A 17,825-nucleotide genomic window follows, 5' to 3' on the forward strand; every position below is an offset into this window, starting at 1 on the left:
AAGTCGGGCATTTATTTTTGATGATCAAACTTTTCTGTAATGCATGCGTTTGGAAAACAAATGTTCCTATTGACAGGATATGTTTCACAGAATTCTGGCATAAATACATTATTTTTCCAATGTACATTACTATCTTTGTTAAACACAACCACTAGCAGCAAAATCCAAGCACTTAAGTCCCATATTCAAAGTTCTGGATTAGTTTCATGGCCTCTAAACCAATACATGAGCTGTACATTTTTTTAGTACTGCATTTTCAGAGTTCATGTGTAACCTGTATAGGAATAGTTACATAGTAGTATATACATTATGATTTATGCATATCCATCTTGCAACAGTAATTTCCCATTCTGACTTTATAATAATTAGCTAGGCATGGCTCAGCCGTTGACATCTACAGCATTATGCTACATTCAGGGATCTCTTAACTGCTGAGTCATATCTTCATTCATCCAAAGCTGCATGAATAATTTAGTGTACCTTTTTAAAAGTTTAATAATGAAACCTATCATATGAATAATGCAGTTTTTTATGTAATTTTATCTTGAATTTTTGAAGTCTCAAGGGCAGTCCCACTTCCTTTTCCAGTTTTTATTTCACATTATAGGAAAAGAATCTGACAGCTTTTAAGTTCTCCGTACATTGTTTGCAGTGATGTAGCCACTGTCTCCTGCCTGCTAGACAATCAGGAACTGTTTAGATGAATAAACAATACAGCATCGTCCTTCTATTGCTGGAATCTGCTATTTGTTATCTAAGTTCAGGATTATTCATACCTTAATGCTGTTGTGACAGAGCTTGAGTCAAGTAAGTCTCTTTAATGACAATACATTTGAGGATTACTGAAAATCACTGAAAGGACAAAATTACAAATATTTTATTTTTTCATCTGCACTATTTGTTAAATTAGTAGTTAAATTAAAGTAACTTAGCAAATCTTTTTTTCTGGTAGGAACTGTAAAGTCTGATGAGAGTAACATAAAATACAGTGAAGAAGTAAACTGTAGTATAGTACAGGTTTTAACTTCCAGATAAGGCATGCCATGTAACAGTATAGCCAGATTTATGCTATGTAAGACATGGTGTACAAATTAAGTTTTAAGGAGACTACATTTTGTACAAAAAGGCTGGATTCAGAGACAGTTAGTATGTGCCTAGACAGTGCTAAATTTCAAGGATGCCACTGTGCAAAGAGCAACATATGAGGTAGTGAATAGCACTACCATACTGAGCAAAGTCTGCATAAAAATAAATACACAGAAAAACTAGATAAACTCAACTGCTCTACTGCATCAAATGTTACTGCAGGTCACATGGTGGATCCAACAGCTAAGCTAGACTAGATTAGTCAATACTCACAAACACGCAATGAATATAATAGTGTATAGCTGCATGTATGGCCAATCTTGTACAAGAAGAGAGGCATAGCAGATAGCAGAGAAAGAACAAAATGCATCTTTGTATTACACTAGCATCCCTGCTCTTCATATAGATTAAAAAAAATGGAACAGAAAGGGAAGTATGAAATGGGACAAGAGCAAGCAGAGAAAAAAAAATATGAGGATAACTTCAGAGTATGAAGGATGGGGTAAAGAAATGCAATTTTTTTTTTTGTTCAGTGGGAAAGACGCCCTTTTGTAAATGCTTTAAGAGATGGGTATATAGAGAAACTAGTAAAGTGCAGCTATGAATGAGGCAGATGGACAAGGGTAGGTAGCAGGGGCAGACAGACAAACTTAGAATATAGACACAGACATACAGACATAGGCAACATTTTCACATGAGGAGGGGAGGAAAATGCATGGACATATACCTATATAAAGAGACAAAATCTGATGGTGAGGGTTGAACAATGGGACAAGAAATGAGGAATGATGCAAAATGAAGTGAAAAGAGCAAAGTGTGAATTGAGTAGGTTCTGTCATTATTGGATGCCATGCTGGCTTAAAAGGAAATAAAGCAAGCCATCACTGACTTGGGTGGTTGATGCTGTGGACTAGCTGTCCTACTGCACAGAAGTCACACCACTTTGTCAAAGCTGGGATCCAATTGCTGCTGTATCATGGCAGCCACCAACCTCTGCAGCTGAATGTGGCAGAACACTAGGGACTCCTCTGTTCCAGATTTAGGAGAAAATCCTTCACCATCTCCTGAGGAGATGATCCAGAGAACACAAATGAACCCTCCAGGTCACCTGGCCCCAGTCCTGATAGGCAGACCTCATGCTTTCTGGCATCCAATGCCAGAGGTACTGGCTGCTACATGCTAAGCTGACTGTGACCTCACCTCCTCCTCTTCTTCCCCAGCTGGTCCTGCAGAAGAAAGATACTGTCGGAAAAATGATTGTTGACATGTGCTACAAACACAGTTTCAGTTGTACAGTTGAATAGTACAGACACAATACACAACTCATTACAAATAGTTGTGTTCCCACTCTCAGATGCACAGAGTCATGATCTGCCATTGATCATTTGGTCCTGAAAAACAAAGCTGGTTCTCTTAAGTATACATGAATAACAAATTACATAGCAGAAGCAAAAAAAATGGGAGAAATGCTTAGTACCTTTCAGTCTTACTCTATTGAATGTTTGCTGCCAAATGATGAAGTAGGTTAGGGTGGTACTACTTTGTGTCACTGTACTGATGCCAGCACATTTCATCACAATGGGTGATACCAACGACATCACTTCCTGTTTGTTCAAACTCATGCTAGTCATTCATCTTTCTCAAGGGGTCATCCTATGTGATATGCAGGTACTTCTTGGAGTTTTTGTGCTGAAAGAACAGGAAAATTCCTCACTGCTTGGCACACCATGCTGCAGCCCTGCATTTCTTACTGTCTGAAGTAGCCATGTCTGATTTCTGAGGCAGAATCAGTGATCACAATGGTTGCCCTTTATGCCTTTATGCAGATTTGTAAATCACAGTCCATGTAACAGACCTGTAATGCAGTGCTAGAACATTGCTGTGGCACTGCAGCATGACACCACAGGAATAAATATGGTGTATGCCTGGGTATACATGTTACATGCTTCCTGCTTAATGGTTACAGTGAGATGCATGGCTAGTGTTGCCCCATCTGGTAGCTTACTGACCAGCAGAAGAGATTCATAGGCAGTCATGCTAAATGCCCTAATTATCATAGCTGCTGAGCCAATGGGTTTATGTTAGCATGTTATAAAGTGGCACTCCATTCTGTACAATACTGCTTGCAACTGTGCAGCTTTGAAATAGAAAAATGTCAGTCTTTGTGAATGTAGAACTTCCCAGAGTAAAGTACTTCAGAAGTAATAATAACAAAACCCTGTGTTAAATGTCTATTCCAGATTGCATGGTCTTTAAGTTGGAACCCATGACAGTGGCATAACAATGTATTGTTTGCCTGTGGCTATCAACAGAGTTCAAATTGTGAAGATAGGAAACCATTGAAAGGACATGCCACAGGAAGTATAGGTTTCAATATTTAGGCATACTACATTATGTAAATGTGAGGGAGGCTGTGCATAGCACTAATTACAGTGGATAATTGGGGGCATGGGGTGACTGTAGCCACTACGTTTGTGCATTCCTCAATATACCATGATCATTTACTGACTGATATGTTTCACCCACTGGTGTACAGACACTGTCATGGATAGATAATGGAGGATGCACCTTGCAAGGTTCATTAGTCAGGAGAAATAAGTGTTACGGCAGACCCTCCACACATATAGCAGGCAAATACAAGGCAGACGTACTGCAGACAAGAATTCATAGGGCCAGATTCAGAAGTGACTGATTTGAGTTTTGAATGATATCAATTGCCATAATATAGCTCTACAAAGATGCAAATAATTGTTATGGCTATGATAATCCATACAAGGAACAAGGAGCATAAGTCTACCATAAGAAGTGAACTACCAACAATAAAGCAGCTCAGGGAGTTTCTGGACTTTTTAATGTCACTTACCAGAAAGCAGCAGCTGCCCCTTATACCTTGGGAGTGGTTTGGAGGTGGAAGCCCAACTGACACAAAACTCATGTGTGTCAGTAGGGAATAAGTTAGTGATGTCCATCACAGTGTAACATATCACAGTATAAAGCATGAATGAAAGAAAGAAAGGATTGACCAAAGCCCAGCTTCTGCCCTTCCAGGTACCTCTGGTCTGCAACTTCAGCAACTGACAAGGCAAGATATGTCTGTGAATGCATGCCGTAGGCATATTTTCATGTGAGATATGCATACCATAGTGAGTTACAGAGACATACGTACCTGCACTGACAATGGTGTCGTGAGTGTTCATGATTTCACAGATTCCACTATTGAAGGGTTGCATATAAGTGAACAACATAGTGCTGACATCAGCAGAGCACCTGTAGATGACACTGACTGTGGTATAGAAATGGCAAGGCCTAATGACACACTGATATTGTTTGCAATACTATAGCAGGAGTGGCCACTGACTTCCACAACTACAGATGCTGCTGTAGAGGTACAATTGAGCACACAGCCACAGCAGTGCATGACAGTCATGCTGTACCTGAGGTTTGCAAACATATACTTCTGTGTGCCAAGCCCTCAGAGCATGTAACAGGAGCACTATATCTGAAACTCACATACTCACCATGGAGAAGAAACACACAATGTGGTGCTATCATGACTAAAGGATTGTCCTTGATATGACTGTAACACTTAGAATTAAACAGTTTGATATGTAGGTCACTCACTCTGCCACAGATGGCTAATACATTCAGCATTGTTATGGTTTGCAAAATAACTAGCACAGAATATACCAAGATGTAGAGTATACTGAGAGAGAACACACAGTGCTGTTGACAAATGCTGCCTCCACTGGTATCTCCATGAGAAACATTGTAGCAGTCATCTGGTCTGAATTGGCAGGCCATGCAGACCATAACTGTGGGAGGGTCTGGTTGCAAGGTGGATGTGTACAGGTTGCCCAAACTTAAACAAAACAGACTAATAGAAAGACAGTGTATGTCTCACCAGTGGGCACATGGTTAGCTTCCCCTGGCCATGGACATCCTCCATGATGCAGGCAATAGTGCTACTCCAGCTCAACACAATTGATGCATGACGAAGTTGCACACACATGGTTTGAGATTTCTGTCCTTCCCCTGTCACCTATGAACAAATAGACTGCCACTCCTTGTGAAGACCATTGTGCAGGTCATGGAAAATACTTTGGTTAAAGTTTAACACATTGAGCATCTTGCAAGGTTGCATGGATCAAATTGAGTCCTGACATAGCAAGCCAAGACTGTGTATAATGCAAATTGTCATGTCATTGCAGCTTATCCCTGTCACTGAAGGATGTGATGCCTGACTCCTTGCAGCCTTCTAGACTATGTCGCTGCCATGCTCATCTCTCATGGGCCTACTTCATACTACATTGTTGCAGTTACAGTTCCCTGTCACTGTGTCTCTCCATCTCTGTATGTGATGATGACTGTAATCTGCTCACCAACTAAACTGTGTGGCATGGTAATGTCAGATGCACAGTGTGGTTAATCCTTCCATTGCCTAAATGGGATATGTCTAATACTGCAGAAATGATTTTGTTCTGTGTTTTCTCTAATATAGTCAACATGATCAAATGTACCCAAATCACAGAAAAACACTAAACCAAAATGAGAAGCAGGATGAAGTGGAATAAAAGGACTCTAATGGATATAAACTCCTTAATTCCTCGGCTGCATACCTTCGGTGGGAATTGAACAATAATACATACTCCGCCTTTAAATATGTAACCAATCAATAATTTGAACACGAATTAAAAGAAGCAGTGCATCACCTAAGAAACAGAACATTTATAAATCCATCATATAATTTATTTAAATATTAAACCAACTCATAAAAAATATGATATTAAATTAAATATTTGCAAACAATTTCACCAGTTAATCCTCAGGGCAATATGGTTCCATATATAATAATCATTCTCGCCTCTAGTTCATTTAACACTAGTGCTATGTCACCCACACCCCCGGCAAGTCACTTTTAGTCAAAATCATAAAATAAAAAGCATTAATATCTCTGTCATGACATTTTAGCACATAGGCACACTGATAGATGTACTTTTATTCGGCGTATTAGAAAAATGCTCTTGTATTCTAACTGTAAGTGCCCTTTTGGCTTTTCCTATGTACCATTTTATCTGTACTCATTTAAAGGCATAAATAACTATTCGAGGAACTGTTACACAATTGTTTTCATTTGTATACTTTACCATTAACACTGCATTTATTTCCAACAAGTACATATTTACATATATTGTATTTCCCATACTTAAATGTTCCTGTTCTTATATCCATACCATAAACAACTGGGGTATTAAAAGATAAAATTCCACCAATATTTAAACCCTTTCTATAAGAAAAAAAAATGGAGCCCTGGTGAAAACATCATGCAACAAACTATTAGACTAGACTGCAATACCTGCCAATTAAGATTAAAAACATATTCAAAAAGATCAGAATATTTTGTGACACAATATAAAGTCTCTCTGTTATGGCTGCCCTATTTGCTGTTTAAAGTATCTCAAGCTTGCCAATACATTTTAATACCAAATACTTTATTTCTTCATGAGTGTCCCTTTTGTTTTAATCTAACTTCCACCTCCAGTATCAACTCAGGTAACTCATCTTTTTCTGCAGTATTCTTTTTTGACAGTATGAACTCCACTAATGGTAAAGAATTAAAATTAAATTTTAGGGACTGCATGAAAATTTTGATCTTGTGGGTAATTTGTAAAGCAGCATATCATCATCTCACTGTCTTAAAAAACATGGACAGGTTCATTAACAACTACACAATAGCACACTAATTGGTATACATTAAGCAGAATGGTAGAATATGCTCATGAAAACATAAAGAGCCAAAGTACATGCTAATTAACCAGTCCAACATGACAGAAGATTTCAGGAAGCTATGAAGCAATTGTGTACACTCAGTGTAGACTTTTGCCATGTACACCAAAACTCTTTGGAATATAGGCATGATTTCACTTAAGAAAAAAAAAACATGAAAGGGGTTGCTGCTGCTGTTATTATGTTGTATGTGTAACAGGTTTTAAAGCATGGTGCTGCTTTTGCTATTGCCAGACTTTGGACAAGAAAAGAAGGATGCTTTGACCCTGGTTAACTTATCATGGACTGTGTGAAACAAAAATCGTTTGAGATTCAGAGTGGACAGGGTAGTACTGAAAGAAATATACAGCCTCTGACGTCCCCACCGCAGGCCCCAGTAAAATCATGATAAACCCTTCCCAGTGAAAACAACGGTATGTTTAACATTACCTATATTAACAGCTGATACTTTCCAGAGACCCATAGGGGATATATTAGGGGAGTCACAAGCATCAACCTCTAGAATATTACATCAGATTTTAAATGCACTGCTTCTACATGCAAGTGAGCATATATGTTTCTATGAACCCTACAAGAGACAGCAAGAAATGTGCAGTAATTCTAAGCAGTAGCATACTTCCCTGAAGTGCTGGGGGCCATGGATTGCACACACATAGAAATAAAAGCCCCACCTGAGGAGCAGGGAAGGAGGTATAGCAATAGAAAAAGTTTCCACTTGATAAATTGTCAGGTTGTCTGTAATGTCCAAGGGGTCATCTACAATGTCTGTGCAGGTAATCCAGGCAGATTCCACAGCTCACACATATGGCACACTTGTGAGCTGTACACCAAGTTTGCTAGGTGTGACATTCCTCAAGGGCATCTAGTGTGGGATGCAGGTTATGTGCTGGATTCCTGGCTCATGACAATCATAAAAAACTCACACAGTCCCCATGAGTAAGGATACAGTGAGCCACACACTCAAACTAGGAATATTGTAGAACATGTGTTTGGATTGCTGAAATCAAGGTTCCATTGTCTAGACACATCAGGAGGTTCAGTACAGTACAACCCAGGTATCTCTGCTGAAGTACTTACAGTCTGTGCCATGGTACACAATATAATACTCACGAAACAGCTTTAACAAGCCCAGCACTGGGCAGGACCACAATTTCAAGGACCACAGGCAGGGCCAGCAGCAGCAGGTACAGATGAAGAGTCTGAGGGAGAACCACCAGCTGCAGATGGTGCTGGCAGATGAAGGCATGCACAATATGCCCTGGCTCTGACTTAAAGAGAAAGGACAGCACAGATAATCAATATCCTGCTCAAAGCCTAATATCCCACTGAAATACAAACAGGAAATATGATGCCGTTCAAACAGCAGAATCTTTACTTTACTTATTTTTATTTATTTCTTTGTCATTTGTTAACCAAGTTGGCCCAACTCAGCCAAAGGCCCATTTTCAGTGGATACCTGAGGAGAAAAGATCCGATTACAATTACAGACATGCCAAAAAACAGTAATTAATACAAAGACTAAATAGTAATATTGACAGGAAACATTTACATAAAATGAAATCAACAAAGACAATCTCCCAGATTTACTGTTCTTCATGCATAATAATGAAGCCGCTCTGCCTGAGCTCGTAATCTTACACGGAGCATGTAAGAGTGCAGGGGGAATGTCTGATAGCAGAGTTCTCAGGAATATACCCGCCCCTGTAATGAAGAACAGCAGAAAGCCCTAAAAGAATGAGGGAGACTGCTCATAGGTGTACGCATACCCCCAGCAACATCCCCCATGTGTGCAAGAGCAATAGTTAACAAAAAATATAAAGATCCTTTTTTTTATGAAACAGGTTAAACTCAACCATAGGTGCGCAGGTTTGCCCATCACTTAGCTATGGTTAATGCAGCTTAAATGGCAGAAGAGGATGAAAAGCAAGATATATGCAACCGAAGCAGTATAGCAATAGTGTAGTAGTCAGAGCATTCACCTTACGAGTAGTCATTCCTGGTTCAAGTCCCACTGCAATACATTCCATTTTCCATGTCAAATCACGTTATGACCAATATTTTTAGTTGCATAACCTACTAAATAACATATATTTGTGAACTGGAGTACTGCATTAAATGCAGATGTGAGGTGCCAGTGTCATAATGTTGCAAAGTCCACAGAAAATCACATGTGCCCCATACAGTATATGTACACAGGCATCAGGGATACAAATGGAAGGTAAAATGTGTAATGAATGATAACTCCATACAGCTTCCAAATCCCCCACCTTCCAAAGAACCATTAGACATTACTGTCTAAATTACTGCAGTGGTAAGCGGGAGTAAGCACTAGTAAGCAATTGTAAGCTGTAGTAAGTGGGAGTAAGCATACTGAAGCACCAGTAAGCAGGTTTAAGCCCGTTTGCCCGGGGGTAAGCAATGCGCACACAGGTCAAGCAATATGGAAGCTAACTCTCTGTAAGCATATTTAACCGAAGCTTGACAGTGCTTACCCTCATGCAAACCCACTTATAAGTGCTTAAAAGTGCCTTAATCACTCTGTATCCAACAGCTGCTGTCCTGCCCAGTAACAAAATGAGCAGCCTTGAACCCAGTACCCTATGCACTATAGTCACAGTCATTAGCTACCAAGCCATGACAGCAGTGCATAAGATTGAGGAATAACCAAACAAATCCTCACTATAGTAAAATCAAACTAAACATGTGAAAGGAATCAGTATAAAGTAATATGTTCTATAACCTACTACATAACAAAGATATGTGTACTGGAGTACTGAAGTAAGCCCAGATGTGAGGTGTAATTGTAATAGAGTGTTGAAGTCTCTTATTAAACACAAGGACCCCATACAGTGTACGTACACATGGATCATGGATACCAGACAGATATATAACATGTTATGAATAATAAATCAATGCCAAAAAGACAATATAATGCAAAGTAAATATTAAGCAACACTAAGCATTGCACATGCCAGCTTAGTAGGTGTAAGCAATGTGTAGGCCAGCTAACTCAATTTGCCCAGTGGTATACCCCTTTAAACAATACCAACTTTAGGTAAGCAGGTTTGCCCATAACTTAGCCTTTTCAAAACCATCCAATCAAGACAAAGTGTGAGAAAAAGGCTCTACTTAAACCCAACAGGTGGGAATACATCTCAAAACTGGTTGTAGCTTCCCCTTGCAGTCAGCATGTCAGGAATGGGAGAGGGAGTGCACTTTCAGGTGCATTGCTGGGGGATGCAGGAGTCCAGAGTCATGGCAGGACTCCTTGACAAAAACCATGAGCAGAGACTGCTTCAGTGCCAGCACCAGGGTTCCAATATAAAGTGGAAGCCTGGGACCATCTCGTCCATGACCTCACCAGTGCCACTGGTGAGCAAGTCAGGCATCACTATGCTGACCAGAAGCAGCAGAAGTGGGATCTCTTGGATCAGTAGATCCAAGAGGCTAAGACGGCAGGGGAGTCCTAGTAAGTATCACTACACTATCTGTTTAATAATTGCCAGCTCATGTATATTATGGATAGGTATGGCTAAATATTCCTCTTATGTCCTTCACAGTAGCAAGTGAGCGGGCCGCGAACCAGGAAGCCCATGGATGTCGCTTGGAGAGGTCGTGACGCAAGGCAGGTTAGTAATACTCTTGCATGTACTGTCATAGGAAATAAATCTAAAAGTATTAGTGCATTAATTGCCAGTATAAAACCTGTGTTGTTTAAGGCAAGTACTGTATATACCAGAGAATATGGCAGGAAGAGTCTCATATAGGTTGTATGTAAAAAAAAGCATAATAGCCTGACAATAAAGGTCTAACTGCTGGACTGCATGTGTTTACTCTGGTATCATATGGTAATGTAGATTTGCAATCACTTCATAGTACTGCTGTATTAAGCACTGTTACTCACACTGTGCAACATAAATAAAATGTATAGGAATGTCTGTATATGACTGGTGTAATCCCCAGAGGTCATTTAGTACAACTTAGACAGACATAGACAGAAAACAGTAAAAAGACAGATGACAAAATCCAAATAGCACCCACAACTGAGATGTGAACTGTTGTATTTTTAGCACACACAGCCATGGTTCTAATCCTGGGAGTGGTAGTAGTCTGCATACAGAATCATACCTCACAACTCTACAGATATGTCTAGAATGTCCAGTAAATTGGCCCATATCTGCTGCCTGTCACTCTGTTCCCCTTGGAAATCAGTGGGATGATACCAGATATATAGGCAGCAAACAAGAAATACTACTGATTGTTACACATCTATAAGAACAAACTTGTCAGTCTAGCAACTCCCCAAACTGTTATGAGAGTAATAAGCCAAGTATGTCCCATCTGCACACCCATGTTGTCAAGCTGTGACCAGAGTGTGTACATTAACAGAGTGAGATGTATGTGCATAATAGTAATATGGAATCTGATAGTTTATGTGGCAACATTAAGGTAGTGCTAAAAAACATTGTTCCCACAGGCACATCAGATACGAACACTGTGCCAACAAATAAAAGCTTGATACCCTGTACTGATCCTGTTTACTCTAGTATTGTATGGCATTGTGAGTGTTGCAGTTGCTCTGAATAATAAGGTATCACTGACCACTGTCAACCACACTGTGCTGCATAATATGACTGTTTAGGAAATCCTGTATAAGAGTGTTGTAAGTCACTAAAGGTTGAAGAAGGCAATAGTCTACATATGCTCCGGTTCACTCACATGTGGTCAAAACATGGCCAGAGTCTGTGCAAAAAGAGATGGAGAGGTATGTGCATAACATCAACCTGGAATATGGGAGTATGTGTAGAAACAGTTAGTGTTAACAAACAATTCCTCCACAGGTATACCAAGTAAGAGGTGTATACTGCAGGTAAAACCAGTCCATGTATATAGTTGTTGACACTCATATCACTGTCCAAACTAAGGCAATAGGGTAGTATAGTAAAACTTGTAAGGTACAGATAACAGCGCTGACTAGGAAAGTAATGCGAACTACAGGAATATACTAGTTGTTATTTAACATCTTTCTCTCCCCCACCATATCTCCAACAATACACTAAATACCCACCTCAACTGGTACACAATGACTCCACTGTAATGTTGGGACACATGTCCTATTGTTTAATAATTATTTAAATCTGTTTCTATGCATGTGCTATGTTGAAATACTCCAACATTGGTGGCATGGTACCATCAATGTACCTGCATGTGTGATCCCATATATGCATGTGCTCCATTTGCTATGCAACTGTTCCATATCTGGTGTCTGGGTTAATGGGAATATCTATGCATGCAGTTATATCTAATCCTGGAATATGTTGACTATTACTAACCCACATATGTTGATAAACCATAAACACCATAGCATGTTTGGGAAGGCCGGTCCCGGCAAACTAACCTGTCCCACCTCAGCTGGCCATGGCACTGGGCACAAGTACATCTGGGGCCCAACCCAGGTCCTCCTTGTCTGTTGGTCCTGCACCACCTTCGGGTGTAACCACCTCAGGGGATGGGGCTCACCTCCTCCTGGAAGTGGGCACGGACAGGAACCTGTCACGTGTTGACATGTCCGGGTTATGGTGCGTAGTGAGCTGGGCATGGACAGGAACCTGTCACGCGTCGACATGTCCGGGTCGTGGTGCGTAGTGAGCTATGCACGGAGGTTGGAGATCTGCTATGCCAGCTCGAGGGCCATGTGTCATGACTAGAGGGTCGGCCTGGCTCTCTGAATCAGCCCCCACCACAGCCACTTTCAGGGCTGTGAAGGTGCGGTGGTGACTGCCCATGGGTGGGGACCTCAGTCCCAGTGTTTCTACTAGGGGGCTGATGGGCTTCCAATTTCCCAACACCCCTCCCCATCAAGGTGTTTACCCCCCACATGTGTCATATGCCACCCCTGTATTCATCTTGTTTGACTTGTCTGCTAACCTACCCAACCTCCCTCCCCAAATATACCTACTATGCCTCCCCAACATCTCTCACCTGAAAGAAAAAAAAAAGTCAGTCTGTTCCCAAAAAACATACTGTCCCATACATAGCTGTCCATTTTGCACACATGTCCACTGGACAGATGTAATCTGGTCTAACTGGCATCACAACATATTATTGTTGTCCTCACCCCTCACTCAGGGGTTTGAGTGTCCAAATCTACCACCAAATTCAGTGTATATGCACAGCTGTTCTGTAGAAGAAATTGGCAGCTATGGACCTTCCCTATACCCTCCTGCACATCCCTAGCCATTTTCACTACAGTCTTTCCCTATTTGTGCCCCTTTTTCGCCACTTTCCTATCAACCCTTTTTTCTTTTCTTTTAAAAAAATTTGCGTGGGGTAAGTGGGAATAAACACTTTTAAGCAGCAGTAAGAGGGTGTAAGCCTGTTTGCATGGGGGTAAGCAATGCCTACACAGGTTAAGCAATTGAGAAGCTAAATCAGTATAAGAAACTGGAACTGGAAGTTAGCAGTGCTTACCTCTGCACAGACACGCGCAAACCGCTTACAACTGCTTAAAAGTGCCTTAATCACTCTGTATCCAACGGCCCAAGTTCTGCCCAGCAACAAAATAAACAGCCTTTGCAAGGATCATTCCCAGGACCCTGCACACCATAACCAAAGTGATTTATCACTAAGCCATGTCAAAAAGAAATTACCTTGATGTTTTCACAAACATATCATCCATCCCAGTCATTCAGCAGTTCAGGAAATGTATTTAAACATGTAGATGTATGTGTGTGTGTGTGTGTGTGTGTGTGTGTGTGTGTGTGTGTGTGTATATATATATATATATATATATATATATATATATATATATATATATATATATATAAGCATAAATATATATCTATATAGGTATATACAGGCATACATCTATAGATATAAAAGAGAACATAACAAAAACATATATGTCCACATGCACCATTAATGGGGTGAGGGGGCCCAAACAAAATACATCTTGTACGTATAGATACTCCCCCCCATAGCCAAACACATCTGCCCTGCAGATCTGCAACACCAAATGTTGCAGATCCCATAACCAGGACCTGACACAACATGGGCAAAAGATGTTAACAGTACTCCATCCCATTTGTATGTTGTCAGGCTGGTATCAGTATCATATCATGCAGTACAGTCTGGTTACTATAGGGAATGTAAAGTGTGGAAGCAGTCAACATTCCTAAGATACATATACACAGGCACATATATGCGGATATATATACATATATATATATATATATATATATATATATATATATATATATATATATATATATATATATAGATATATATGAAACTACACTGAGATACTGAGATATCTATAGCAAGATACATATGTAGAAGGTTCACACAATACAGAACAGCCACTATGCCTACAGTTGCCACCTTACCAACTGGACACTGTATGAGCCACCCATAGAAATGACAATGGTTGTCTGCAATATATACCCAGACAGAGGTCGAAGGATATAACACCCCACACAGGTTTGCATACATGGGAAACCTTTATCTGTGAACTATTACAGTTGTATATGCCATGTCATATAGCTGTTTAGACTCTGACATACATATAAACAGAGTAGTGCAACTGTGGAACAGTTATATTAATACAGTAGTCTGGAAAGGTTTACATATGTTGCTGTCCAGGCTGAGGCCTTCAAGTAGTACAATAATAAAGACAGACTGGCCCACAAGATACCAATCAATCAACAGTAAGTAATGCAGATGTATAGTCCAGCAGCCTCTATCTGTACTCTGTACACAATCCCTAGGGTGTAAAGACCTCAGATGACACAATGGGATGCATCTGTTACATAACAAGGCATAACTTGACACCATCACAATCACACTGACAAACAGAATAGTCTGTATGGCAGGAAGCAGTAGGCCTACATTTACCCAAGGTGAATTGTATGGTAATGTACATCCAGATACCTTAAGGCAGCTTACCCCTGATAACCCCACATGTTGTAACAGCTTAGGTTAGTTATGGTGAATTCCCCCCATAGACTGAATAATACAGGGCCATATACTACTGTTACATACACTGGCCTCTGGACTGCATAAGAGTACACATGTATTGTGTAGATGAAGCCCGCACATATATGAACCAAACCCCACAATATGTGTGGGGGCCACAACAGTAGTGAACTGATGGCTGGAATGGCAGCATGACATACTTACAGCCCACTACATAATCCCTGACAGCATATCATATGTACAAAGCCTGGTATGTAGGTGGAGGACAGAGGCTGGAACACAGGCCCATATGTGAAATACTGTTGTCATACACTGAGCAAGTCACTGGTGTTACAAGATAGTCTGCAACATACCCTTAGTCAGGAATATGAAGTTAGAAACAGAAATGGATCTAGCCATGTACTGATAGTACTCAACACACACACTGCCAGTGATATAGCTGACACAACACCTGTGTGGTGGACAGACAAAAAATAACATGCACACCCCTGGCCATCAATTGGATAAGCCCACAGTTGAGAGCTATGCAGACAGATTGCATTCCAAGTTAAACTAATGTGTACACAAACCCAGTAACACCGGTGCTATACAATGCATACAACAACACTACTCACACTCTGGCTGTAGTTCTGGAACCTCCTCCAAATATGTAGCTGGCATGAGTGTACAAGTTCTCCTGTAAGAGGTATTGCTACCTGCTGTCTGTAACACTGCTGCCCACTCACAGGAAGGATGACCACCATACAGGAAAGGTAAAGGGACTACGCCACATGATGTAGGGATTTATAGTAGTTGGTTGCCATGACAGTGGTTATTGGAAGTAATACACAGCATGCTGCATGCAGGTAGCAAGTGGAGGACACTGATTGGTGCAGACACCATCACCTGATTATGTGCATTACCTACAAAAGCCATGCTGCAATCTATTCAAAGCAGCTCAATCCATTTACTGGAGAGAGACTGAGATAGAGAGAGAGAGAGTGCATGAAAGGGAAAAACAAACACACACAAAAAAAAAAAAAAAACATCCAGCAAAATATCCAGAAGAGACATCATTCCCACAACAGGTATGTGAAGTATATATGCATGTCAATGACTGTAGTACTTGGACCATAATAATGGGATAGAGGATGTGGAATGATTTATATGCCATCAGGTATTGTAATGATGTTCAGCTGAAAACTGCTAAGGACAATAGAGTATGTCCCTGTGGGTAGTGGGCCATACCCTTCAACTGTGCAGAGCAGCACTCACTGATAATATCTAAGCCATCATAGTGTGTGTTGTGTAATGGGAAGTATGTATATTACTGTGGCCAATAGCTGGTTGTGGAAGTAATGCCATAATGATGGACATGTGGGTCCTACAGCCCACCTCTTGCAGGATACTCAGGTTAACCTGTATTGTAGGATGCAGGAATGCCATAGGTGAGTAATAGGGTTACCTGAAATCTGGCCCTACATATACCCCCCTAGTGTGAGGCTGTGTCCTTATGGGGCACCTGTCTGTGTTGTAGCAAGGCAGAACAGTGCAGCTGTGCAGGAAGGTGTTGTGAGACTGTGGACCTGATGTCTGTATATACCCCATATATAGGTATGCATATATGTGTGTGTGTGTGTGTGTGTGTGTGTGTGTGTGTGTGTGTGTGTGTGTGTGTGTGTGTGTGTGTGTGTGTGTGTGTGTGTGTCTGTGTGTGTGTGTGTATATATATATATATATATATATATATATATATATATATATATATATATATATATATATATATATATATATATATATATATATATGCATGTATGTCCACAAATATACAGATACCCATGTGTCATATATATCTACACATATATAGATATATACCCATATGCACATGCCCACATATATACAAACACACACACAAACATATATATATGTAAATACATGTCCCCTATATTAACATCACAGTGCTGCATGCTATGTGTGAGGGAACAGCACACATAGCAATACACACAGATATCTACAGCTGTCAGTGTGTGCAACATGGATGGGTAAGTCACATGTAAACTCCTTGTAGGGACCACATTGCCATTTGCTGTGAAGTATGGAATGTGAATATGGGGAAGTATGGCAGGTATGGTTGTGAAGGTGGTCAGGGATGGTAGATATAGAGGACAGCCTACAGGGGTGGTATGTGACACATATGGTGGGTAAACACCCCGGATGGTGTGTGTGGTCTGTGATGTGGAAGCCCCATGGGCCACAATATGGACACAATGGGAACAACCCTCCTACCCACTGCTACTTACAACAGCAGTCCACATCCCAAAGGTGCCTGGTCAGGTGGATGAGCAGGAGGTGCATGTGGGCCCTGTGAATGTGTACTGGGTGCCTCAAGGTGATGTAGCCCACCCCACGTGTGGCTGTGGAGCCCGTTATGGGACAGACCCTAGACCTGACCTCAGGGGACAAGATCATGTCTGTGTTTGCCCCCAGGGGTGGGGGGCAACATCCCCTGAGTTGGTTCCACCTGAAGGTATTGCCAGTCCTGTACATGAGGAGGCCTCAGGGTGGGTCACACATGTGATGTGGCCTGGTAATATGGGCAGATGCATTTGGAGAGGTGGTTCTGCTCGCCAGTAGTACAAATACATGCTATTGTGTCAATGTTATAGAACATATATGGGTAGTAATAGTCTACACAATCCCGGAACATGTCTAACAGCATGCATAGATATCCCCAATAACATAGAATGTCAGATGTGCAGCATCCCCAAAGCAAGCATACCACAGGCATATATGGAACCATAGTGGCCCTTACAATGGAATGCAAGTGAATAGTCTGTAACAGGCCAGCAATGATAGCATCCACACAGGGAACATGGCTACATACACTTTGCACAAAGTGTGGTACAATACAATATCTGCCCACTGGTAGATAAGCTATAGCCATACCTACTGAGTTGTGTGTATAGTTTATTGTTGCTGATATGGTGGTGGGAGGTGACAGT

Source organism: Protopterus annectens, chromosome 5.part0 (genome assembly GCF_019279795.1).
Source record: "Protopterus annectens isolate FY-2018-M chromosome 5.part0, PAN1.0, whole genome shotgun sequence".
Classification (NCBI taxonomy): domain Eukaryota; kingdom Metazoa; phylum Chordata; order Ceratodontiformes; family Protopteridae; genus Protopterus; species Protopterus annectens.